The sequence below is a fragment of the Mustela nivalis genome (genome assembly GCF_964662115.1).
Source record: "Mustela nivalis genome assembly, chromosome: 8".
In the NCBI taxonomy this organism is placed as follows: domain Eukaryota; kingdom Metazoa; phylum Chordata; class Mammalia; order Carnivora; family Mustelidae; genus Mustela; species Mustela nivalis.
Genome location: NC_139027.1, coordinates 123,572,056 through 123,598,196, shown reverse-complemented (window position 1 = coordinate 123,598,196; position 26,141 = coordinate 123,572,056). Strand labels below are relative to the sequence as shown.

The 26,141-nt window shown below is 44.1% G+C and overlaps 1 protein-coding gene across 1 annotated transcript in view; it reads right to left on the bottom strand.

Moving 5' to 3' along the window:
• The window catches only part of CTNNBL1 (catenin beta like 1), a 126,965-nt gene that overhangs the window by 35,052 nt on the left and 65,772 nt on the right, over positions 1-26,141 (bottom strand). The window lies entirely within an intron of this gene.

The following is a 26,141-nucleotide window of genomic DNA, read 5'->3' as shown; positions in this document are numbered from 1 at the left end:
TGCCCCGCTCAACAGACAACTGCCAGCCTCAGGCACTAATCAGTGACACCACTGCGAGGGGTGGTTCTGGCCCCTCTTCCCTAGCTTTAGGAGCCTCTCAAGGGTGATTAGCAATGGGTTAGACCCCTGGGTATCTGCAGTTTGATTCTCTGGGGTCAGTTTGAGTTCTGTCATTTTCAGAGCTGGAAGGAGAATTAGAAATCTTTGCCTCAACTCCTCTGGAATTTTGAGTATAGAAACCATATCCCTGATAAGGGATGTGATTTGCTTCAGGTTAAAAGTACCGCTGGCATCTAGATCTGCAATTTATCTTTTTAAAAAATAACAACAGAAACTTTCGAGAATCTGATGAACTCATGCATGCTATCCTTTGCAAAACGTATTATATACAAATGTAACACTTCCATTGATTTTCAGAGTGTTTCCATCTCTTGGGGATGGCTCCTTGGTTAAGAACCTATGATCTAGTATACCCAGATCAGAGGTCTTTCCAGAATGGAACAAACCAGACAGTGGCAGTGACTCCAACTAGCCTCGTACAGGGTGCACTGTTTTTGTAAAGGAGGAGATGGACTAACATTTCTCATCCTCGGTCTTAAAAAAGGGTGGTCTCCAAACCCCAGGAGGTTAACACCTCTCTCTGTGAGGAGAGCTCCTTATCCATAGATAGGTCTGTTAACAACCAGGCCTACTGGTGGCCCACTGCTGAGAAAGACGCATAGGTACAGCAGGAAGTCTAACTTCTAGGACCTGCTCCAGAAAGGCCAACAATTAACTAACCTTATGTGGAGCTTTAGGATCAGACAGACTTGGATTTGAGTCTTGCCTCTGGTGCTCACTAAAACCTGGGCATATTGTTTAATCAGTAAGTCTGTTTTCCTGTTTGTAAAATGCGGCTGTCCCTTCCAGCTATTAAATCCCCTGTATCAAATGAGACAGGTGCACAACAGGCACCCAACAGACATTCATTTGAGATTTTCTGTGCTGATGAGGAACATGGCAAGACAGTCTCCAGCCCACATACCTGTCGCAGATCACCACCTAGCGCCTCCCACAGTGCTTCCTGGTTGCGTGCCTGCCACTCAATGTGTTTTAGTCTGCCTGTGCCACCCTCACTAGCCTGTGCCGAGGGAAACAGGAACTTAGGTGGCCTGACTTTCTCAGCTGGTGGGGTTATCTTCTGTAACTCGAGATTTGTTCTAACCCTAAGATGGCGCAAGGCCAACTTCACTCAGACTCTTTAATCCTAGAATAAATTAAAATAAAGTGCTTGTGCATGACTGCCTATAAAGCCAGATAATACAAGTTCTGGGAGACCTGCAGACAGCCCTGCAGTGGGCGGTGGCTATTTACTAGTAAGCTGAAGGACACAGCACAGCGAAGCAGAGATGGTCCTACCTTTTAATAAAAATAAATGTACTCGGCCATGGTAATCATTTGCCTTTTGATCTTGCTGTAGAATTGAAAACACAGCCCATGATCTGTAGAGGTAATGAAAAATACCTTCTTCTTTTATGAGTTTTGTGAGCACAGGATAATTAATTACAGGGCATGAAGTGGTGCATACACCAGCTCAAACTTCTGGGCACCTACTATGTGCCAGGCAATGTAGCAAGTGCTGGGACACAGAGAAGAAAGAAGACAGACCACCCTAAAGGAGCTCATCATCCTAGGAGCGAGGCCAAGAAATAAACACCTACCACTGAGTACGTGAGTGTGTGGTACACGTGGAATACGCAGAGCACACATGTGGAGGGTCCCTAACTCAGCTGGGGTAGGGGAGGAAAAAGGAAGGAATGGGAATGGGCAGGGCTGGCTATTTTCGTCATTTCGCATTCTCAGACTCCTGGAAGTGACACAGAGCTGGGTGCGTTACATAGGCAAGTGAATGGCTGTAAGCTCAGAGCTCCAAGCTCTCTGTGGGAAAGCGGATAGAGAAACAGAGGCCAGGATTTTGGGTTCTATGGACACATTTAGTTCCTACAGGTCTCCCAAAGTAGGGATTGGAGTGGGAGGTGGGGAACAGGGGGATGGAGGGGACAGGGAGCACAGTGTCAATCCCTAAATGACTTCCTTACCATTCTGTGCCAAGAAAAAGGCCTCCAGATGTCAGAGGTGTCCTGCTTGCATCTGTTGAAGTTTTGGTTCCAGGAGGCCACCAAAAGAAGAGGTACTAACAACCTGAGCTGGGCCACAGGAGGCAGCTTCCAGGGGTCTTAGACACAGGAACGGACATAGCTTCATTTGTTTATTCATAAAATAGAACCCTACAATGTTAAGATACAGTGTTTGGGGACAAAGACATCCAGACACTGACTCTGCCCTCCAGGTGCTTGCAGTCTATCAAGTCTAAAATTACTTGACAGGCAGTGGTAGTGATGAGAAAGAGGCAGAAACTGAGGAGGCAAATACTCTGCTAGCCAGGGTGTCTGGGAAGACTGGTGGGCAAGATGCCATGTGAGCTGAGCCTGAGAGAAGAGAAGCAAGCAAGAAAAGAGCTTTGAAGGGGAGGGGAGGGAATGGGAACAAAGGTATTCCAACCAGACGGAAAGCCTGCATCAAAGGCGTTAAGCTGGAATGCGCAGGTTACGGACAAAGAACTGGGAAAGGATTTGTGTGGCAGAGAGAAGGGAGGATGAAAGGTGATGAGGTTGGAAAGGTGGGGGTGGAGTGCAGACCATAGATAAGTACAAATGCTGGACTATGGACCCTGATCACTGCCTTGCTAGCCTAGCATCTCAATACTGGCCCAGCCTGTGTGGTTGGACAATGAATTCAGGGCCCCTCCTAGGCGCATCCAGCTTCAGAGCCTGCACCTGCCTTCCAGAAGCCCAAATGGTTAAGAAAGATATGGGTCAGCTACAGCTCTACTCTTAGGATGGAAATGGTCCCTGTATTTCAACCAGCAGGCCCATGTCTTGGCAACATCTTGCAGGGCCACTTTTAAATTCAAGGCCATGCAGTAGGGCTGCCTTTGTTTCCATGGAACATCTAAGGCCATTAGCTCTTTTGTCTTAAGGAGATCATACAGAATTGTTCTTCTCTCGTTTCTAAAATTAAAACCATCTCTGTTTTATTGCCCATCCTTGCTGCCTACCTGTCCCTGAACTCCCTCAGACAGACAGACAGACATCCTGCTTCCTGGTAAGACTCTAGATGCAAACAGGATGTTTAAAATATCCTAATTAAACCGATCCCGACTTCAGCAGTAGTGTGCTGGAATACAGATTAATCTGCTTCATGCCCGGCACTAGCAGCTGAAGTAGCAGGAGGCCCTGTCAAATCAAGCCACAACATTACACTCCTCTGCCTTTATTATTATTTTTCCCTTTTTACATTCCATTATAATGGACATCTGCTTAGCAGGGGATGTGGTAACCCAAGAAGAGTCACGCGCGTGTGCTCAGCCACTCCAGTCGAATATTGATGCAAGTCAAGTCAAACACTCTTCTCGAAACAGATGGATCTGTGTTAGCATCTATATATAGCGCTTTAGACACATACATACAAAATGCATACATTCCTATTCTTCATAAACATTTACTGACTCCTGAATATGAGGCAGGCCCTGGGCTAGAGAGTAGCGACTTAAAGAGGCAATCAATATTTACTGTAAACCTACTATGTGCCTGTGTGTACTCTGCATGTATTACTTCACTGAATTCTCATAACAATCCTAGGAAACATGTTTATTATTCTCCCCATTTTATAGATAAGAAACCAAAGACTCAGCCAGGGAAAAAAGTTTGCTTCCCAGGGTTTCACAGCTAGGAAGTGACCTAATTAGTTCCACTATACTAAAACTTGATTATCTTCCTCATGAGTTAAAAATACTCCATAAGTAGATTTAAAAACCATTCAACCTCACTAGTGTTGCAGATAAAGCCATGAGGTAGTTTCATGCGATGAAAATTTCACAACAGCTGATGCCTGGAAGGCTGCAGGGCAGTGAGCTCCCTACACTGCTGGCCACGGGAGTACTCGGGCCGCTGCACCGAAACCACTGCTCTGCCGTAGGAGTCTTCTCAAGAGATGGCAAGCCCGCCTCCCAAGTGGGGGCCACATCATACTCATCTCTACACCTTCAGCACTTAGTCTTGCACCACAAAAATTCAACTAATACTGAATGTGACATCCTAAGAGAACACCATGGTTTTAAGAGTTAGCCATCAGATATCTATGCATAAAAAAGGAGTAACTGATTTCCTGCGAGGGCCTGGGTCAATCAGGGAATTTTCAGAGTCTCCTCTGAAGATTGAGGAGGAATTTATCAGACACAAAGGAGGAACACCATTCTAGACAAAACACAAGAGGCTGAAAGGCATGGAGGTGTGAAGGAGCACAACAGGGGACAGGCTGCAGGGGTGGGTGGTGGCGTGTAAGATGAAGCAAGAGAAGCAGGAACCCTGAACACTCAACTAGAGGCAGGACTTTGTCCCATAAGACCTAAAGAACGCAGGATGGAGAATAAGTAGTATGCTCAGACTTATGTTCCAGAAAGATCATTCTGGAAGATTTACTAGAATGTACACTGGAGGGAAAGCAGGAACAGATCCAGATCATTACAGAAACACAGGAAACAAATGCAATAAACTGCATTTGGGTATATCTAAGAGTTACTTCTCCCTAAGCAAAAACTGAAATAGTTAATGGTCTTTCAGAAACAAGCCCAGTTTCCTTGCTCCCTTCTGGAGGGAAGAAGTAAAGTATGACATAAAGAACACCAGAAAAGACTTAAGGATTTACAGGGATTTCTAGTACAAACTTTAAAAAAAGTCTTCTCCTTGGCTCTGCATAGGTCTCTTGTCCATCTACTCTCTGGACCTCAATATCCTTGTCTATAAAAGAGAGAAGTAGCCTAGATGACACACAAGTAAGGTCTTCCCTTAATTGAATTACAAGATTCTACTTATCAAAATGAGATGTAAACTACCAAGTGGCCCAGCAATTCCTCTCCCAGATAGTACTCAAGAGACAATGAAAACACATGACCACAAAAAGACTCGGACACAGGACATTCTACAAAAACAACATTCAGGTCAGCTCCACTCGTAATGATCAAAAACCTGAAATAGTCCGGCAACAGGAAAAATGGAAAAATGCGCCCACACTATGGAATACTACTCAGGGACAGAAAAGAACAAACTATTGATGCACTAAACAGCATAGGTGAATGTCAAAAACAGTCTGCTCAGTGAAAGCTTTATCCCTAAAGGGTATCCGTTGCCTAAGCCTGCAGACATGGAGCTCTAGATGAGGTTCACCTAAGACACGGTAAAAACCTCAGAACAGTGGATGCCTTTGTAAGGTGGGGGAGGGCTTGACTAGGGAAGGGCATGAGGGAATTTTCTGGGTAGCAATAACATTCTGGACCTTGACAGAATATGTATTTGTCCAAATCTGCCAAACAGTGCATTCAAGATGTGTGCATTTCACTCTATGTGCTTTTTGTTGTTAACTAAACTCTAGGCTATTAGCCTACTCCTAGGCTAATACTCCTGCTTAGGGTGAAGTGTACTGATGTTTGTAACTTATTGTTACAAACTTAGGTTTGTACTCTTGTTTAGGGTGAAGTGTACTGATGTCTGTAACTTATTTCCTGCATCAAAAATTAAAATGAATGGATGAGAGAAATGGACGGAAGTGACAAAGCAAATACAGTAAAATGTTAACTACAGAATCTAGGTGGTGAGTATGTGAGCATTTACTGTACAATTCTTTCAACTTTCCTGTATGTTTGAAAATTTCTGTAAGAAAATATTGGGAGGAAGAAGGCAAGGGAAAAAAGTGAGAGATGAGCACTTGGGAATATAAATGGGATGAGATTCCTAAAGGTTATTTTTCCAAAAAGTAGTTTTTAATATGTCTGTTGTTTGAAATTTTGAATGCATTTTCCATTGAAATAGGCCCACTGAAACCCATTTAACCTGAAATATAGCCAAAATTAATTCAGTATTCTCATTTTTCAGTTGCGATGAGATTCCACAAACATTGCCTAATCACCTACTGACTGCAAAGCAATATGATAGGTGTTGCTTTTGGTTGATTTATTTTTTCTTTCCCATGGGATATGCCCCTCCTTTCAGAGCCTGAGCACCAGTAAGGGTTTAAAAAAGTGTTTAAGTGCTAGCTTAACTAATTTACAGCCTTGAATCTGTGGGAAAATAGGCCTTGCAGCAAGAAAGGGATACATATGCTCAAAAAATACTTCTTTCTGCTACACAACTATTCTCCAAGGGCTCCGAGTGAAAAGAACAGAATGATGTGGTAGCTAACATTCCATCTCAGGGTTTGAGGGGAAAAGCATGAAGCTCTCTAGGTCAAATGTTTGTGTATCAGGGAAAGCCCGTACCTCAGATGGGTTGAAAGGGAAGTCCATGAAGCTTTAAGGGTCTGCTAAGTGCACACCCAACCATCTCCAGTGGAAAATGACTCCAACCTGTAGTTTTTGATGACTCCTACAATGTGCTGTGCCAGTCCAATCACCCCATCACTCTAGTGGCGGCAGTGGGCACTGGGAAATGATGCTGGTTCTGGTGGGCACCATGAGGAATGAACTGGCCACCAGTGACTTCAGGAACTCTTCAGAAGGCCTGGACTATCTCCACCGAAGAGAGATGCCAACTGGTAGCATCCTGACTAGTGAGGACTGCCAGTTACCTACCCATTTTCTTTGATTCCTTACCAATAGAACCCATATATGTCTGGTAATTTACTCAGCTTAAAAAAAAACAAAGGCAGAAAAACAAACGACAGACTCCCTTATAGCTAGGTATGACCTAGCTTGACCCAAGTGACCCAAGTGACTCACTTTGGGTCAAGACTTAAGAAAAATGGGGAAATGGAACTTCTGGGAGGAGATATGTCACCTTCTGCCCTGCCTCCTTCCCCTTTTTGCTTTTCTGCAGCCTGGAATATAGACACAGTTACTGGAACTCCATGATCAAGACCATGAGGCAATCTTGAAAACAGAAGCCAGGCACATTTATATGCGCTTGGGATGCACCAATAAGGAAACAAATATCCCTGGTCCTGTGAGAAGGACAGCAGAGCAGAATAACAAAAAGAACGTGGGTTCCTGAAGACATCTTAAAACTACCAGTCTAGGGGCGCTTGGGTGGCTCAGTGGATTAAAGCCTCTGCCTTCGGCTCAGGTCATGATCCCAGGCTCCTGGGATCTAGCCCCACATCGGGCTCTCTGCTCAGCGGGGAGCCTGCTTCCCCCCATCTCTCTGCCTGCCTCTCTGCCTACTTGTGATCTCTGTCTGTCAAATAAATAAATAAAATCTTAAAAAAAAAAAAAAAGCTACCAGTCTAGTCCTGATCTCTGGACTTCTTTATTTGAGACAAAAATAAATCTCTAGTGATCTATTTTATTTAAGCCAGTATTATTTCCAGTCTCTGTTACTAGCAATGAACTGTAATTCCTAACTGATAACACTAATCCGGTAAGTTCTTTTCTAGGAAGTCCAAAGAGACACTGTGTGCCTAGAAGTCAGGTATTCATTCCAAGAAAGCTGAGTATACAGTCCCACTTGTTTTGGGGGAGCTAGCCACACATCCCAGTGGGGAAAGTCCTAGAACCAGAGGTAACAGCTAGTAAGAAGGTACATTCCCTTTTTTCTCTGCCTCAATGTCTCTAAGGTTCTATACGCTTTTCCATTATATTCTGGAGAACTTGGCTGGAAGCACTAACATGTTTTTGTTTTTTAGGTTATTAGCCCTCATCCTTGTGAAGACAGAAATAAATGCCTAGTGTTTCAGGACCTCTGTTTTCTCTCTGCACTCCTGCCAATACTTAGGTTGGTAGCACCCACACCCGGCAGTATTGGGAAGAACTGGTCTGAGATGGCCGGAGATGGCCCAGATGCAGGGTTTCTGACTCCCAAGACTGATACCTCCAGTAATGAAGACAGCTGAATGTCAGGTGTGGCTGGTTACAGCTTCCTTTTCCATAGCATATCACTTTTAGGGGTATTCCACCTAAGTGAATTTAAACTCATTCTGTGGCCTAGAAGCTCTCTTCGGGTCTGAAAAGGGCATGATACAGTTACCATCATCTTCCTTCCCACATCCAAACAAAAACATAGAAACCTTCAGATCCTAAAATGAGATAATCCCCATGAATGTGTGTAGTGTGATTTTTTTTTTTTTTTTTTTTTTTTAAGAGTCCTTTTCAATGGTTAGCTTACTATATTCTCTGGGAAGGCTCAGCACAATCCAGGCAGTTTTTTGGATACCTGGGTATGTATGGACATATCTGGGGCTAAGCATGGGTACCAGAATTCCCCCACATTCTCTCCTCTCCATGATCTGTCCACCATTCCAAGTCCCACTTTCCAAGTACCCGCCTGCCAAGGAGCAGCAGAGCTTATCATCACAGCCCCAAAGCAAGGGCGGTGTTCTTGTGCTCTGAAAGCCATCCCTGGATGCCTGCTTTAGATTAGAAATTCAGTTTAGAGAAGAAAAAAAAAGAAAAAGAAGAGCCTGTTTTCAGGGCCTTCAGGGAATGATCTAAACCTAGCTCTTCGCTCCTTTCATCTGCTTCACCAGGCCTGCCTTAGCGCTCTTCAAACAGCCACCGGCCCCTCCTCCCATTCTTCCGCAGTTAGCAGCCTGGCCCTCCTTCCAGCTGCTGTGGCCTCACCAACTGCTGAGCTCCGCACACTCTTCCTCCAGACTCTGGGGCTTCAGCTGATTTCCACAGAAACCAGAAAACCCTGCTTGCAGACCCAAGGCGGCCTTATGTTCATTTTCTTGAAGTCTGACTTCTTAACCTTCTTCCATCAGCCAGTAACACCACAGAGGGAGAGGATAGGAGCATCTCGGTGTCGCACTAACGCAGTACTTTCATTTCCAGTTTCAGGCTAACGAACTAAACTGTCCTCCAGTCTTGCACACACAAAACCACTGCAAAAACAAGTTGTGATCTCTGTGAAGATGGTTCCTGATCAGATTCTAACAGGGATGAGGCCCTTAATAAGGAGGAGAGAAGGGAAGCTGCTTAATCTTAAGAAACACTGCACTTGTGAACAGCAACTCCATGTTCTGGTTAATAAGAGGCTATCATCAACAACTGGCAAATAGATGAAGTGGTCTGCCACCCCCACTGCAACCAGTTGTCCCAGAAAGAATGATGGGTCTGAGAGGTCAACGTGACTTTCCCAAGGGGTCTCTCTCAGGAGGAAAAAAGCATAATATTCTCCCCATTTTACAGAGGAGAAAAAATAAGGTGCACTGGGGTTAAGTGCCTTACCCAAGTTCTCAGAGCTAGTGAGAGTCTGAGACTGATCTGACCTCCAAGGCTAGCTTTCTTTTTTTTAAAAGATTTTATTTGTCAAAGAGAGAGGGGGAGAGAGAAAGAGAAAGAGCAAGCACAAGCAGGGGGAGTGGCCAGCAGAAGGAGAAGCAGGCTCCGTGCCAAGCAAGGAGCCCGATGCAGGGCTCGATCCCGGGATCATGACTTCAGCTGAAGGCAGATGCTTAACCGACTAAGCCATGCAGGCAACCCCCAACAAGGCCAGCGTTCTTTCTGTCACCCTAAATCTGCCTTTCTAGTGGTGAACTAAAATTACTAGCACCCAAATTTCCAGGGTACTGCTTAGCAAACTGAGTTGTGAGAAATAAAAAGAGGCCGTTTTGAACAAACCTACAAACTGAACTGCCAATGTCCCTCCCTATGCTTTATATAAAACAGATGGTTTCTGGCAAAAACTGACTTCAAAGTAATTTCTGTGAAACAAATCCTACTTGTTTACCACTGTGGAACCCCAGATGCATTCCCAAGGAAAAAATTCCCTTGCCTGCTTCATCATAAATATTTGGTAAAGGAGAATGATGAGCCGCCTCGGCGGATACTTGGCGTGACAGCAAATCAGCAGCAGCATGTCCTTGCTGGTCCTGGGATTCTAGAACTCCCCTCAGCCGAGCCACATGATCCTCCCTCCTCAGTGAGCCACCCCCAACAGGCTTCTGACATCACTCTGGTAGCTCCTAGAAAGTCTGTGTGGTAGAGAGGGACACACACTGGCACAGGGACAAGGAAACATTTTCTTCTCTAGCAAGATACTCACAAGCACAGTAATAATCAGAATGGCACTCTTCCTCTGGGACCTCAGTTTCCCCAGTTGTCTTTTGAACAGTGCTCCTAGCCCTCAAAATCTACAAAATTCTTCTTTCTCTATGTCAAAAGAGAGAATCTTTCTCTTTTGAGGGACCTTTCACATCCCTGTCAGAATATGATCAGGAAGCATCTTCACACAGATCACCACATGTTTTCGCAATGTTTTTTTGTGTGCAAGTTTGGAGAACAGTTTAGTTCGTTAGCCTGAAACTGAAAATGAAAGATTTTCTCTTTTGACATAGAAAAAGAAGATGTTGAGAGAAAGATTCCACTGTCGGAAGCAGTCTGTAATTTTTATGTGTGTGCTTGTGACAACTGAGGGGTGCTACCAGCATCTCCTGGGTGGAGGGGAGGCATGCTGCTGCACACCTTATAATAATGCACACGACAGCCTCCCACCACGAAGAGTTAACTAGCTCAGAGTGTCAGTAGTGCCCAGGCTGAGAATCGCCACAATTGAAGCTACCTCTAACATCTAATAATAAGACACTATGCTATCAACAGATCCTTATGTTAGAATATATATTCTAGCTAGAAAAATGCCTATATCCAAGGCTCTCATTCATTTATTAATTTTGTAAATTACAAATTGCACACACACAGTGAAATTATATAATGTCTAATGTTACTTTAAAATATTCCAGGGAGAAAAAAGAGGAGAATGAAATAAGGTTGGCAAATGTTAATCATAGAAGTTGGGTGATGGGTATATAAAGCTCAAGGTATAATTTTCTCTACCTTGTGTTTTTGAAATCTTTCATAATATTTTTTTTTTCTTCTTCTTTTTTAAAATACATTCTATGGCCAACATGGGGTTTGAACTCAACCCTGAGATCAAGGGTTGCTTGCTCTACTGACTGTGCCAGCCAGGTGTCCCTGAAATCTTTCATAGTAAAAGTGTTTTTTCTTCCAAGTGAGTTTTTATTCAGAGGGATATAAAAGATCAAAGGGATTCTACCCCTTCCCCCGCTTCAGCTTGAGCCATATCCTATGGCTGGGCAGAACTCACAAATGAATGGAAAAAAGCCAGCCAAGACCACCACACACGAGGATGCTATTAGGAGCCCAAGAAAGGGACCAGTCTAAATACAAATGTGGAAAACCAGGGAATGCTTCAAGGAGGGAGCAGGTTTGGGGGAAATTCCAAGGAGTAAGTAATCAGTCCCACAGAAAAGGAAGTAAAGGAGTGTCTCGGTCAAGGGAAAGCATCAAGTGTCAACACATGGCAGTCAAGACACGGAGGAACTACTATAGTGCAGGCTGGAGACAGGGCAGGGATGAGAACGGGGAACGGCAAGAGAAGACCATACGGGGAGGTTTTCCAGGTCATGCTAAACAATCTAGACTTTCTCCTGGACCTGCACGAAGAAGCCCTCAAGAAAGCAGCAGCACAGTCCTGTGATCAGATACGTGTTTTAGAGGTGCCCGAGGCAGTTCACCTGTGCTTTGGAAGAAGCAAAATGGACTGGAGAGAAGCAAGGATTCCAATAGGGAGTCTGTAAGAGGAGAAAAATGTTATCCTCATCTGAGAAAGGAACTAAAAGGGAATGGGGGTTAGTGTGGACTTACTGGAATTATAATGAGATTAACTTAAGGAGGTATTTATGATTATAACTAATTCCATCAATTAACTGCAAAGACACTGAAAGAGAGATATGCCTTAAGGATACCAAAATTGGGATTAACAGAGAAGAATCTACAAAAGGGCTAGAAAAATAAAATAAATTTAGTAGATTTATCAATGATAGCCAAGGAGGACAACAATACACGGGCTGTGGCTGTTTCCTTTCTCAGTTTTTGAAGGTTTTAGGCACATTTAAGAGCTAGGACCCTGAGTCTAGGAGTGTCTGCTCCGGCTGGGTTAGGAGAAGGCTGTCCCGGCCCAGGTCCTCTGCCCTCTTGGTCACCTCAACTAGCCTTGACAAATACAGTCAGCAGTCTGGTTCACTGTGTTTATTAGACTCTAACCCTAAGACCACAACATCAAATGCCTGCCTCTTCCAGAGCCCCACACCACATCCTCTGGTACTCTGGTAAATGCTATTCACTCACCTCAAAGCGCTTCCCTTTCTTGTCCACTTGGGACACTCCCACTCACTTTCAACCTTCATTGGGATCAATGAAGGTAATTAATGTGCCTAAGGTTACTGTGATATTGTGATTTATAGTAAGATACATATATTTGGTCTTTGTCCCCCTTTCCGGCCTAAAATTTCTAAAACCCTTGCAATTTCCTGTGAAGAGAGCCATAAAGGTGTCTTTTGTTTTTTTAATTAGGTGACTTCCCGAATGCCCTAAGGGTGAGGGGCTGATTGCCAGGAAAACCCATCCTGTGATTAGAGGGTTATAACTTTCAGTCCCACCCCCAGATCTCCCGGGAGGGGAGAAAGGTTGCAGGTTCAATCTACCATGCCTATATAGGGAAGCCTCCCTAATACCTAAAAGGACAGGTCTGGAGAGGTTCTAGGCAGGTCAGCATATGGAGGTGTTGGGAGAGTGGCAGCTGGAGAGGGCATGAAAGCTCCACAGCCATAACCTGCCCTGTGAAGCTCTTCGTCTGCTGTCCCTGGCTCATCCTTTCATATTTAACTGGTAACCTAGTACTTAAATTGTTTCTCTGAGTTTTGTGAACTGCTCTAACAAATTAATTGAACCAGAGGAGGGGGTCCTGAGAACCTCTGATTTTAGAGCCACTTGGTCAGAAGAACAGGTAAAAACCTGGGCTTGCAAATGGCATCTGATGGAGGAGGGTAATCTTGTAGGACTGAGCCCCGAATCTGTGGAATGTGAAGCTATCTCTGCGTAGATAGTGTCAGAACGGAGCTGAATTCTTGCTGGAAAGTATGCTGGTGCCCATGAACTGCTTGTTGTTGTGAGGAACCCTCCTCCATCACACTGAAAGCTGAGTCTCAAAACACAACTGGTGTGGCATTTGAACTCAAGTCTGCATCACGTTCTTTCTATATTAAGAACCATGCCAAGCTTCTGGCTCGGAAAAACATATCCAACTTAATATAAAATGTACAGAAAAGAACTTTATTATAATAAGCGTCATTATTTCAAAAATCTAGATTGATGTAAAAAAATTTTCACATCCCACATTACAAAATACACCCATCCCCACCCGCCAAAAAAAGGAAGAAAGAAAAAGAAAAAAATTCACAACCCATTACCAGATACCAGAGCATTTGTTAATAGAACTTTATGGCCATGCCAGTATTATAAATTTTCCTATTATATTTCTAGAAATAACTAAAGTTACTGGATTGTTGCTTTGGTGATTAAAAGTCATTTAACTTCTTGGTTTTCAGATGTCTCCTTGGGAAACTGAAGCACTAGGTCAAGAATATGGGCTTTGTGTTCCAGCAGAGGTTAATTAATTAATTAATTAACTTTTCAAAGATTTTGTTTTTTTATTTGACAGAGATCACAAGTTGGCAGAGCAGCAGGCAGCGGGGTGGGGAAGGAGGCTCCCCACTGAGCAGAGAGCCCAAATGTGGGGCTTGATCCCAAGACCCTGCCAAGTCAGAGGCTTTAACCCACTGAGTCAACCAGGTGCCCCCCAGCAGATGTTAATTTAAACCACGTGCATGATTTGAAAAAGTACTTAACTTCTTTGGGGCTGTTTCCTCAGTCATGAAACAGACTAATGACAACCCACATGGGGCTGATGGTAGGGACACTGAAAGCACATATTCAAGGAACACAGCCAATATACTCCATAAACATGACACCACTGCTGCCTTGGTCAGCAGGAAAATCAGCCTGTTACTGAGGCTGGCAAACATTGTTATTCTGCAAGCTTGCCAGCCAGCAGGCGTACTTAACAGAGACATGATTTATTAGTAATCAATACATTTAAGAAAGTTGTAGGCATATTTTTTAGTGATTATCAAAATGATACGCTTAATTTATTTTATGGTAACCCTGCAGCAAATAGGGAACATATTAACAATCATTTTCTTTCTATTTTGGAGCCAGGAACAAGGAAGAAAACTATTAAAAGAAAAAAAATATATAAGGAATGTAGAAGAGACCAGGGAAAGACCATGGAACACACACCGCCACACTACAGACACTGCATCATTGTATGGTATACAAAGCACTCCCCCCATACATTATCTTAAGCAATTCTCACACTAAAATGTTACTGTTTCCTTCTTAAAGATGGGGAAACAGGTTGGAAGGGGCAAACTACTTAACCCAAGTCACAGAGCTTGAGCCTCAGTTGTGCCAGAAACATAAACACAGATCCCCTAACCCAGCCCAGGAGCTTTTCTAACAGGCTACTGAAGGGATTTAAAGTTACTATGTCACAGAGGCACTCAGCTGCAGACAGAAAATCACCCCCATGCCCCGTGACTCTCCAGCCCCATTCCCAGTGGTGATCTCCTCAGCCAACACTCCTACACTTTAATAGACCCACACCTAAAAGAGAAAAGAGCTGCTTCCCTTGGACCTGATACCTGAGAATAATTTCTGTTTGGGGATCTTCGTTTGGCTACCAGAGAAGAATGTTCAACATCTTTCCAACCTCCTTCTTATGCTAATTACAGCTCATCAGCATCTGGACACCCACAAGCAAAATCAATCTGACTATAAAGGCAAGCCAAAAACATTTCTTACCATAAAAAACACAACAAAAAAATACAAACAAGTAAGACTGCAACATGATTAAATACACAGAGCATTTCCCCAGCAAGCTGCAGGCGGCTGCACGTAAAAAAATCACATCCCATACCCCAAGAGTCTGGGAAGGTGGATACCGACAAACATGGAACTCGTGTAACTGTATTCTTTATGATCAGTGAAATGTATACAAGTTTATTTTCAGTTTACCCCCTTCCACATTGTATCTACTGCTAGATGCCAACATGTCTAACACATTCAAAGTCACACAATTAAAAAAAAAATACCATTTGAAAGGCCTCTTCACATCCCCTTACCCTGTGACCAAGGGACCGCAGACGTGTTAGCCTTCAGTCCACGCCTCATTTCCTTACCATCCTCAAGTCCCAGCACATTCACAATCCTTGGAAAAGCCCACCTGACTATCTAAGCACAGCTTACCTTTCCAAACTATCTCCTCCACAAGCTGATCATGAAACCTAAAATGAAGCCTGCCTTCTACAAATACCGTCTAGCTTCCTAACTGTATTAAAAGACTCACCCCCCACAAATATGCCCAAGACACACTGAGTAAAAACAGCAGGTCACAAAACAGCACACGCACCACGATTCCATTTATGTAAAATTATATGCACATAGACACAACCCCTACTCCTAACATAGATGTCTGAATGGATGGGGTCCATGATGCTTCTAGTAATTAACTCTGGGTGGTGAGACTGGGGTGATTTTTACTTTCCCTCCATCCTTTCCACAATGCTTGAGTTTCCTATCCTAGGTTATTCTATTCATACTCAGAAAAAGCAACAAAGCCATTTTTAGCAAGCCTCCCCCTAAGACCCACCATGTCAAGAATCTTCATTTGGCATAGAGGGAAAGCAAAAAGGATGCTTATCTATGCTTCTACTTCTAGCCAGTGGTTCTCAGAACTAGCTAAGTAACGGGCTCTGAAGCTGTTTAAAAATATAGAGGCTCGGAGTCCCAGTCCTCAGAAATTCTGGAAGTGGGGCCCAGGCATGTGTATCGCTCTTCGAGTGATACTGATCAGTGGGGGGTCAAAAACTACAGATTTAGGTCTCATTCTCAAAAGGGGCCCCACGGAGGGAGAAAACAGACCAGTGCTGAGTGAAGTGTTGAAAGGCAGGCAATTGCAAGGGAAGCAGACAGGACTGTTTAGGAACAGAAACCAAAGGCTGAAGAGGTATTGAGCTTCAGGTCTGGGAGACCATGAGGAGAGAGGAGGCTATCAGTAGGTAGGTACACTTAAAGCTGGAAGCCAAGAAAAGATGAATAAAGTGTAACAGGGCAAATGTTCAGGATTAAGAGACAGAGGACATTTATGCAATAGTTGGGGGCAGGGCTACTGAGGACTTAAAGAAACTGAATAGGAAAAGGCAGTGGGCAGTTTAAATTAGGTCCGCTACAAGTGACCAGCCCTGATTTATGACTAAAAGAAGAACACTGATTCAATTTTTGGAAGCCACAGAAAAATCCTAGCAAAGGCCATGTCCTATGCTCTGTGATTTTCCAAGACAACAACTTCTCTGTGCCTCAGTGTTTTCATCCGTAAAATGTGGGTAATTACACGTTTCATGGGGTTATTGTGGGTTATTAGGTGAAATGAGATAATGCATGTAAAAAGCTTCCAGAGTACTCAGAACACCAAATGCTCCCAAATGATAACATTAGGAAGCGAATTTGACTAAAGATAATGTTTTGAATTCTAAGAAACCAGAGCCCTCAGTGCCTGGCCCCTAGGTTACTTCCTCATTTTGGCACCACTTAAAAATGCTGGGGAAATACCATAAAAAGGTTTGGCTACTTCCCTACTGTTGCTTCTACATTCCTGGTATTTGTCTTACTTTCTGTGAAGGAGATGCATTGCATACAAAACTAGTTCTATAAAATTTAATCAAGATTATAAATGAAAACTAACAGAGTTATATTGACAAAATAATAAATGTACTGGTGGAAAATTCTATATCCAAAATACAAATTCAGCTAATGCTGTCACTAGAGAACTAAGTTTCTACCTGGCAAAATGAAAAACGCAAAAGAAAAACAGGAGGGACTATTTCTCCTTCATCCTCTCCACTCAGATTTGTGCCAAATTAGCTGAGATAGTCAAACAACTAAAATTATTACTATACCATGATCTGTAGAAATTTGGGGGAGTCCGTTTCTTAGTATAACATAATGAAATAATATAAGAATAGCAATAACCACCACCAACAATGAATGCTAATATGCCAGGTACTGTCCTAAGCATCTTACATGAATTAACTAAGTCAGTCCTCATAACAGCTCTATAGGATCCTTCAAGGTCTGGCTTCTGCTTAACTACCTCATCTCTGCCTCCATGCTCTTGTCACCACGGCTGGTGCCAGACTGGTCTCAGAGGGTACTCCTGGGAAGCCGAATATAAATATAGATCTGCCGACATCAGGCAGACTGGTGAAACCGGGAAGTATGAGAAGGTGTCCCAGAAGAATACATTTGAAACAAAATTCCAGATGATTCTTACAGGCAGCTAGGTTTAAGGCTCAGTACAGTCTATCCCTTCCAACTTTTATTTATACGTGCTACTTTATTCTTTCACCTGGCTTACTCATACTGAACACTGGCTCAAGAGCCATGTATGTGACGTGGAATGATTTCTAATATCCACTTGCTCTCTCACCACCCAGGACAGATGAGAGAAGTCCCTGGTCCCTGCTCCCACAGTGCTTCATGCTTGCTTCTGCCTTTTACCTTGCAATATAAATACAGGTTTCTATGTCTCCCTAATTGAGCTGTGAGCTTGTTCACTGTCCATCTATAGCACCAAGCCTGGCACAAAACAGGGGCTAGTGATCTGTTAATGAAAGAATGAATGAAGCCCCACTAACCTATCTTCAGGGCTCTTATCCATAGAAACAGACCCTCTACATGCGAGTCAAACTCAAATAGAAGGGTCTGGTACCTCATTTGAGACATGATATATTTTGATGGGATTAGCATGATCAAGATAAGTGAGGCCCCATGATAACAGGCCATCGAGATGAACAGTGGCTGTTCTATTTCTTTGGAAGTGTTGCTATGACCCAGCTTGTCCATACATGAAGTCCTGGTCCATAACTGGGCTTCACACCCACAAAAGTTAATGAATGGGCATCCTACACATAAACGTGAAAACTGGAACAGGTTGACAAAAGGAGACTGATATGCAATATCTATATTATCGTTTATTTTTTAATTTTTTTAAAAGATTTAATTTTTCTTATTTGACAGACAGAGATCACAAGTAGGCAGAGAAGCAGGCAGAGAGAGAGAGAGGAGGAAGCAGGTTCCCCGCGGAGCAGAGAGTCCAATGTGGGGCTCGATCCCAGGACCCCGAGATCATGACCTGAGCCGAAGGTAGGGGCTTAACCCACTGAGCCACCCAGGCACCCTATATTATCGTTTATTAAACTGTCATATGCTGGCTATATAGGATGCTCATGATCGTTATTCTTCACACAGTGTTTTCAGAAAGGTTTTATCCAGCTTGTTGATCGAAGAGGAATTCAAAATCCAGAGAGCATAACCTGCCCAAGGCTACCTGGTAGTTTGGGGGTAGAGATGGGATTTGAAGCCAGGTCCATCCGCCTCAAAGACAATCCCTCCCTCCACTGCTCTGTGTTGCCTCTGGATGCCAGCCAGAAGACCACAGGAGCCACCTTGGTGTGGGAAGGAGCTTTGGAAGCAGACCCAGGCTCAAATTCTGCTTTTGTTACTTACTTGCTAAAAGGTATTTGGTAATTAACAAACTCTCTAAGACTCATCTCTAAAAAGAAGATTAAACTGCCTAATTCATAAAGTATGTACCCTGTAAAGCCCTGAGTCTCTTAGTAGATGCCCAATAAATGTGAGCTGGCCATGAGCCTACTTTCCCTCTTGCCCTGCAAAAAAGAGCAGTTTCTTCCGGGATGGCAAATAAATCCTGCTTCATGGTCTTCCTCACTGGCAAACAACTATGTTGTGCTCTAGTTGGGAAAGGCCTGTGGGTAAATCCTTAATATGACTGGAACCAGTTAGCAAGCCAGATGTGCAACACTCAAAATCATCCCCTCAAGCCTGATGAAAGGAACACAAACACATTGCTTATTTCAGCATCCCTACATTTTGTCATCTGAGGTCAGGAATGAGACAAGCAGCTGGAGGGAGAGAAAAGGAATTGATCCAGAAACTGTTCAATTATGAGGTTTTCAAATAGCAACGAAACAACAGCAAGACATTTCCATCCTTGTTTAACATAAAGTGCCTGTTAGTACATGACTTAATGCTATTCTTAAAATTAAATACCGTTCGCTCTTCACTTGCTTACTGTTCTGACCACTATAACCAACCCTTTCGTAATTTTCAAGCTTGAGGAATATAAAAAGGGGGAAAAACCTTTGATGTTTCTGTTTACAGACCATGTGGAGAAGCAGGGACATGGGACTCCCTGGTAAGTCCTCTCTGAGGAAGGTTTTTGTTACCTTCCACAGGGGACCAGTACACAGCTATGAATGGCAGACTCAGGGAGGGAAAGCATTTCTTTAGGTAGATACTTTAAAAATCACCAACAGAGTAGAAAGAAGAGAAACACAAATGGGAAACCCATCTTCATCCCAGCCACTAATACTAAGGAAACAGACACTGTGCTAATAAGCACTTGATCTGTCTTATTTCACTTAATCCTTGCATAGCACCGAGATAAGATTCCAATATCATCCTAATTTTACAACTGAGGAAATACAGGCTCAGAGAGGTTAAGCAACTTTCCCAAAGTCACACAGCTTATAAACAACAAGACCAAGACACCAACATAAGTCTTGCTTTAATCAAAAGCCCATATTCTTAATCATCTATATCACAATAACTACCTATATATGCTTTAGCACTCACTATCCCCCACCCCTGCCATTTCCCTCACTGTACAAGAAGGAATACTATGTATCTTTTAAGGAACACTCCAGTGCCATCTCTTTTCTTAAGCATTCCCAGAATCCCTAGAATACTCTTTCCTCTAGGCCTTTGCAACCTCTAGTATAACAAGTCTTAGTATAGTATGATGTCTAGGGTCAGTATTAAAATAATAATCTATAATACACTAACATTTATCAGACCCCCACATGATATTAGACCTGAATTAAGCCAGTCACCTCACAATCTCACACTAACCCAAGGAAGTCTGTATTAATCCTATTCTTACAGATGAATAAACAAATATATTTTAAACACTATGGTGGACAAAAGCTGAGTGGCCTTGTGGGAGAACCATACACTGGTTACCATGGCAAGAATCTCTTGAATTGCGCAAAGCTTTTAACTACTAACATGTGCCTTGATCCTAACCGTTGATGGTTAATGTTACACTGGTGTTAAATAAATTCATCTGTACATTCCACCAATATTTACTGAGCACCTACCATAAGTGAGCCCCGTGAAGGGCACTCGAATTGCCTAGACACAATCTCACTGAGTCATTTTGCCATTTGCTCCTAATAACTTGAGCAATTTGAAAGGGTAAGTAATTAAAGTCTCCACCATCTTAATGACCTGCCCTGGGTCAAAGCATCAAGATTAGAACCAAGGTCTTCTGGTTAAGATCTTTTGATTTCACCAGCAACCCAGAGAAGAGCAAGCTGGCTTGGATCCAGCAGAACACATACTGATGGCTTAGTTTCATGAGCCGAGTGTGGGATTTGTGGTCAGAAGCTGAGGGTGTAGGTCTTCGTTTAGACACTTACCTACTATATGACTTGAAGTCATTACAATTTCCTCATTTTCAGGAAGAGAAAAGCCACTACTCTTGTGGGGTAGCTGTAAGACTCGAACGCGATCAGATATGTAAAGATACTGCTACAAGCGCTGAATACAGTAATGGCAAACTGGCACGTTGAAATCCTGGTACTGTCTGTTATTAGCCTAGACCCCTCCTCTCCCTTCCACCGGAAGCGCCTTCCTCACTGAGCATTCCTATTCTCCTGCTCCCTTTAATAATGAAGTCGTTCTTGTTCGGTATGTTTTTATATTTGCTAATATGGCTTTCTGGTAAATACAGGTAAAACTGCTTTATTCCCTATGTTTATTCCTTCCCTTCTATGAACTGTAATTTTACAGTTGTGGGCTGGGAGTGTCTCTCTCATTTGGGTGGGGGCATGCAGGACAGATTTTGAGGAGACATGAGAGCTGGGAGGCTAGGGCAGAGAGACTTAGTAAGGCTGTAGTGAGTTAGGAAAGGTGGTAAGGGCAGAGACACTGGTACTGGAGGGGACTGACTCACAATGTAATCAATTATGTGTGGGGACCATGAGACTTAAGACGGCGTGTGGATCTCTGCCTTGGCTGGTGGAGTGGAGGGTGGTGCCGTAACCATTTCCAGAGGGGAAAAGCAGATGAGTCTTGGGCAATGAAGGAATAGGAATGGTTTTGAATGAGCTGAGTTGGCCTGTCTGATGGGATTTTCCCGTTTGTTAATTAGCTGAACTGACTAGAGCCTGGAAGAGACACAAGGTTGAAGATTTGGGGATCAACAGCAGAGAGATGTGGGTTAAAGCTGCAGGAAGTAGATGAAATCAAGGAGAGTGCACACAGTAAAACGCAAAAACAACTGAGGGGAAGACACTGCCAACCCATGCAAAAATGAACGCTTGAGGAACGGGGACAGGGCAAGAAAAAAGGATCCGGAGATGGAATACCAGGAAAGAGCAGCAGGACCCAGGATTTTGTTCCTGTCTTTGTTAAATTTTGAACATAGCAGGAGCCCTGATAAAAGGCAGCACCAATGATGCCATGTCACTGCCACGACCTACTGTGGAGGCATCAAAAATGTTTCTTTTTCACTGATGCTGACCAAACTCGGTTCTCTTCCGACGGTAGGAAAGGTTTTGCCATTTCCCTCTTCTGACTCAGGCAGGTGGCAGGAGCTCTGGTCTACACCTCCTGGCTGCTGGGAGTCTAAGAAGCACCCAGCACTCCTGATGCGTGGAGTCCACTGGAATCACAATTCTTTGCTGATGACAGAAAAGTAGTCTTTAAAACACTGACTTGTTATCAACTGCTGTCACTGTTGATGAGGTAGAATGTGTGCATATGCCTAGCATGCACACCACACACCTACACACTGCTTCCTAGCCCCCGCACCCCCCCCAAGCCTGTAACAGCCTCCAGGGGAACCATGTTAAAACAGCGCAATTAACTAGAACTGCTACAAACTCAATAACTCACCTACCTAATGAAGCAATACAAGGAAAATTGGACCTCTTTTAATAAGAATTTTAAAAGAGACAAGACGTAAAGGTCAAATGCCATTTCTGGATCCCAGCTCTTTTCTTCTTCCCTCCCATTCTGAAGCAGTTAATACCAAGGAGACAACGCACACTGTACTAATCCCTATAACCAAGGAGGCAGCCAATCACGCTATTATACCCAAGGGCAAATTTTTTTCTTTCCACCCAACCCCCAAGCTAAGTGCCTCCCCTGATCTTTTTCTGAAAGTTTTATTATGCAAACCTAAAGGATTTCAATTACAATAATTCTTGTCCTTCTCCAGCCCAACTCACAAAAGCAGAACTAAATTACCAGCAATTCTAGGCCATAACGGTGGTTTTTGCTTCTTACCTTCCCTCCAGAGTCACCTTAATCTAGAGAGTCTTCCCTCCCAACCCCTTCTGTCGGAGTGGGGAACACAGCTGTGTTTATGCCACCCCACTAGTTAGCATATCATGACACTGTACATGCCCATCAACAAGCAGTCTGCCCAGTCTACGCAGATCTCATGGAGCAATTACACCGCAGGCTAGTAAAACCAACTCACACTCTCCCACCGGCTTCCCGGTGACCTCTCAGGATGGGTGCATGGGACAAGGGCCCAGAGGGGCAGGGGAGACAGGGCTGGCAGACATGAGAACTTATACTTCTTAAAGAACCTACTCTATTCCGGCGTCCACACTGAGTTTACATAGGTCATTTCCCCTGACGCTCACAACCACCCCATGTGGTAGAGCTAGTATTTCACAGACAGGGCAACTAAGGCTTGGAGAAGTTTAGGAAGACCACCACGGTTCCTAAGCAGTGGAGCTATTGGTAGCGCACCAGGCAATATGGCTACCTGAGGAGTTTAGTGGATGGTGCTGAAAGATGACAAGTGCTGAGCCTTGACCAGGATGAACTTTAAGGCAATCCACTCTTACACGTGACAAGTCTCTGAGGTTTGATAAGAAAGGGAGCAGCGCAGGGCAGCTCTCTAGAGGTTCTGGGCTGGCAAGCTAATTCCCAGCCTAGGGTGCTTAATTAGGAGTTGTTGGATTATCAGAAGAAGCTTGTCATAGGAGGGCCTCACTTATATAAGGAAGTTCTATCCATAATGTATGTTAATCTTAAAAATAAAACTGTTAGTAATTTTACCGAAAAAAAAAAAAAAAAAGGGGGTTTTCTCAGGATTGGTAGAGAATTACAATTCAGGCCATTCAAGCTATGACAAAATTATAAGCAAGTCCAGAGAACAAAGGAGAAGTCTGCTCTTTTATGGGGGGAGAAGGAGGGTTCTGAGGAGATGCGATGAACAAAAGTACATCTGAATAAACCAAGAGTTTGAAGTGTAGTGGCTTGTCATTGGCTAGGCTACTACTGGGCAAGGGGAAAATCTTTCTTCCTCCTGCTGGGTTAGTAAATTATAAGCTTCCTCCTGTGGGGAGTGCAAGATCTGTTTCTTCCTTTTGGGGTCTGCAACTGATAGCAAGTGTTAGGGGGTGAGAGCTCCCCCTTCTGGCCTCCTCGCTCCATATTAAATGAGGTTTTCTTTATTCAATTTCAGAGGTGGTTCTTTTTTTTTTTTTTTTTTTTTTTAAAGATTTCACCTATTTATTTGACAGAGAGAGATCACAGTAGACAGAGAGGCAGGCAGAGAGAGGGAAGCAGGCTCCCTGCTGAGCAGAGAGCCCGATGCGGGACTCGATCCCAGGACCCTGAGATCATGACCCGAGCCGAAGGCAGCGGCTTAACCCACTGAGCCACCCAGGCACCCTCAGAGGTGGTTCTTAAGGGCATGGCTCTAAAGTGGGGCTTCTGCCATAATTTCAAAGCCAGTGAGACAAAGTAAAACTTATGACTAGCCACCCACTTGTTTTTGCTTTCAAACAATCTACTAAAGTCAACTGCATTGACTTCAACTATGCAGGGTTCTAGGGAGAGTCCCAAATCCTTGTTTGTGCTTAACTTTCTTGAAAAGTCCTTTAGAGAAGTGGCTGCTCATTCCTGCAGTCAGTGAATGTTTACTGTGCATCCCCCACAAGCAGAGCACCAGGCTGAGCCCTGGATCTGAGAGGTGACCCGGCCATCGGTTCCGTAATCTTAGATAGGGCTAGGAAGGCAAAATCCTAGGACCAAGACTCCATGTAACAGGAGGCTCTATTCTAATCTAGGGGCTCATCATAGGCTTCACTGAGAAAGGGACACCAAAACTAAGGACCTGAAGTGGTGCCTGGGTGGCACAGTCGGCTGAGCATTCTGACTCTTGGTTTCAGCTTAAGCTGTGATCACATGGTCATGAGATGGAGATCTCTGTTGGGCTCTGTACTCAGCCCAGAGTTTGCTCTTGGGATTCTCTCTCCCTCTCATGCTCTTGCTCTCTCTGAGTAAGTAAATCTTAAGAAGACACAAAACCCCAAAAACTAAGCACCTGAAAATGACTGAAAGGTATCCAGACAGAAAGGTCAGAGAAAATTGTTGTGGATGGAGGGGAGAGCAGGGTAGAAGCCTGGGGGCCAGAATGAGCTGGGCATGTCTGCAGATACTCCTAGTGGTCTGAGGCTGCTAAGCTCCGGCTTACTACTACATAAACCTGGTCCACTTGCATCAGAAGGGCCGCAAAGGGAGAATAACCCAGAGGAGAGGACAAGACAAAGAAATCTTGCACCATGTGCCCCTGCTCTGCTCTGCCTCCCTTCTCAACTCCCATCAAGGCCTGAGGGCCAGTGTGCCAGGAGTAGCAGCAGCTGGCAGGGGCGGGAAGAGGCCCAGGGCTGCATTTCCTTCTTGGGGTTCACTTCTGCCTGGGTGCTGGTGTGTTCAGAATGCAGCGCTCGTCCTCACCAGCCATTACAGGCCAAACATGCCTTCCAGGAGCTGTCTTACCAAGCCATTGCCCTCACTAATAATAATGTTATCAAATTTCTAATGCGGGTACTCTAAAGCAAATGTACTGTTACCAGCACGCCACTGGGCACATTTTTCAGAAGGACACAGCTGCTCACTGAATCTGTCACTTTTCCTCTACTTGGTACCATGCGCACAGAACAAGAGCCGGCTGAGGGCTGTTTTTCTACTCTACCTTCCTTCAAGCATGCTCAAGAGGCAGCATCAGGTCTTTCAACAGAACCTAGCGGGTCAGCCATGGCCCAGCTCTTGAGGAGTTTCCCGGATGGCATGATGAAGCCTTGACAACTAGGGCCTGTGCCTCGGAATTTTAAGGTACAGATATCAGAGCTTCTAGTTCACTAGTCTAGTCTCCTCATTATAGACCTGAAAATGCAGCCCAGAGAAGTCAAGTAAAAGGTCTGTCATCACACAGCCAGTGAGCTGTAGAACTACAAGTTGGTTCCTTTCTCAGCTGATTTCTTTACCGAAAAAACAGATTTATTTTGTAGGTTGTGAGGTCTAAATAAGAGAGCCTGTAACCCAGCAGTGCCAGAAAGGTGGCAAGTGTCCAATGACTAGTGACTGTCTGCAAAACTTTGTCTCTTAGATCTCCGAAACAACCCATTCCCTTTCCTGGGGCCTCATTTTGCTGAATTCCCACAGAGGAGAGAAAACAGACTGGCCATGGGGTTAACGTGTTCACCACTGGTGTGCGGCCAATAACTGATCAGGGATCAACTGAGCTCTCTCCTTGATCTCAGATCTCAAGTCCAGTTCTTTGCCCTGCCAGTTTCACCCCTGCCAGACTCTCTGTTGTCTCTGGAGGGCTGGTGTGATCAGAGAAGACACCCCTAAAGAGAGCCACGTCTCCTTCCCTTTAGCTACTCTGAGTTGGAAGAGGCTAATAAGCCAAATCCATTTGAGAAGGCATAGACAGGAACTCTCAACTTTTACCTACGAGGGTGAGGAGTGCAAAAGATCCTGTAGATACCCACACCAATTCTACCAATAGCCAACAAAAAAATCATCCAAACCATGGAACAAACATGAACTTCTGACAAGACAACCAAATGGGCCAATCAGCTCCACACACCAGCTCCTCAGAGTGCCCCTGCTACCCCCTCTCCCTCCCTCCTTTAAAATAACCATCCAACCATGTAAATTGCCCGGTGCAAGTGTCTGTTAGTCTCCAGCAGAACTGTCAGTGCTCCTAAGTTGCTGGCCTTCCAGATTACACTGTAGCTTC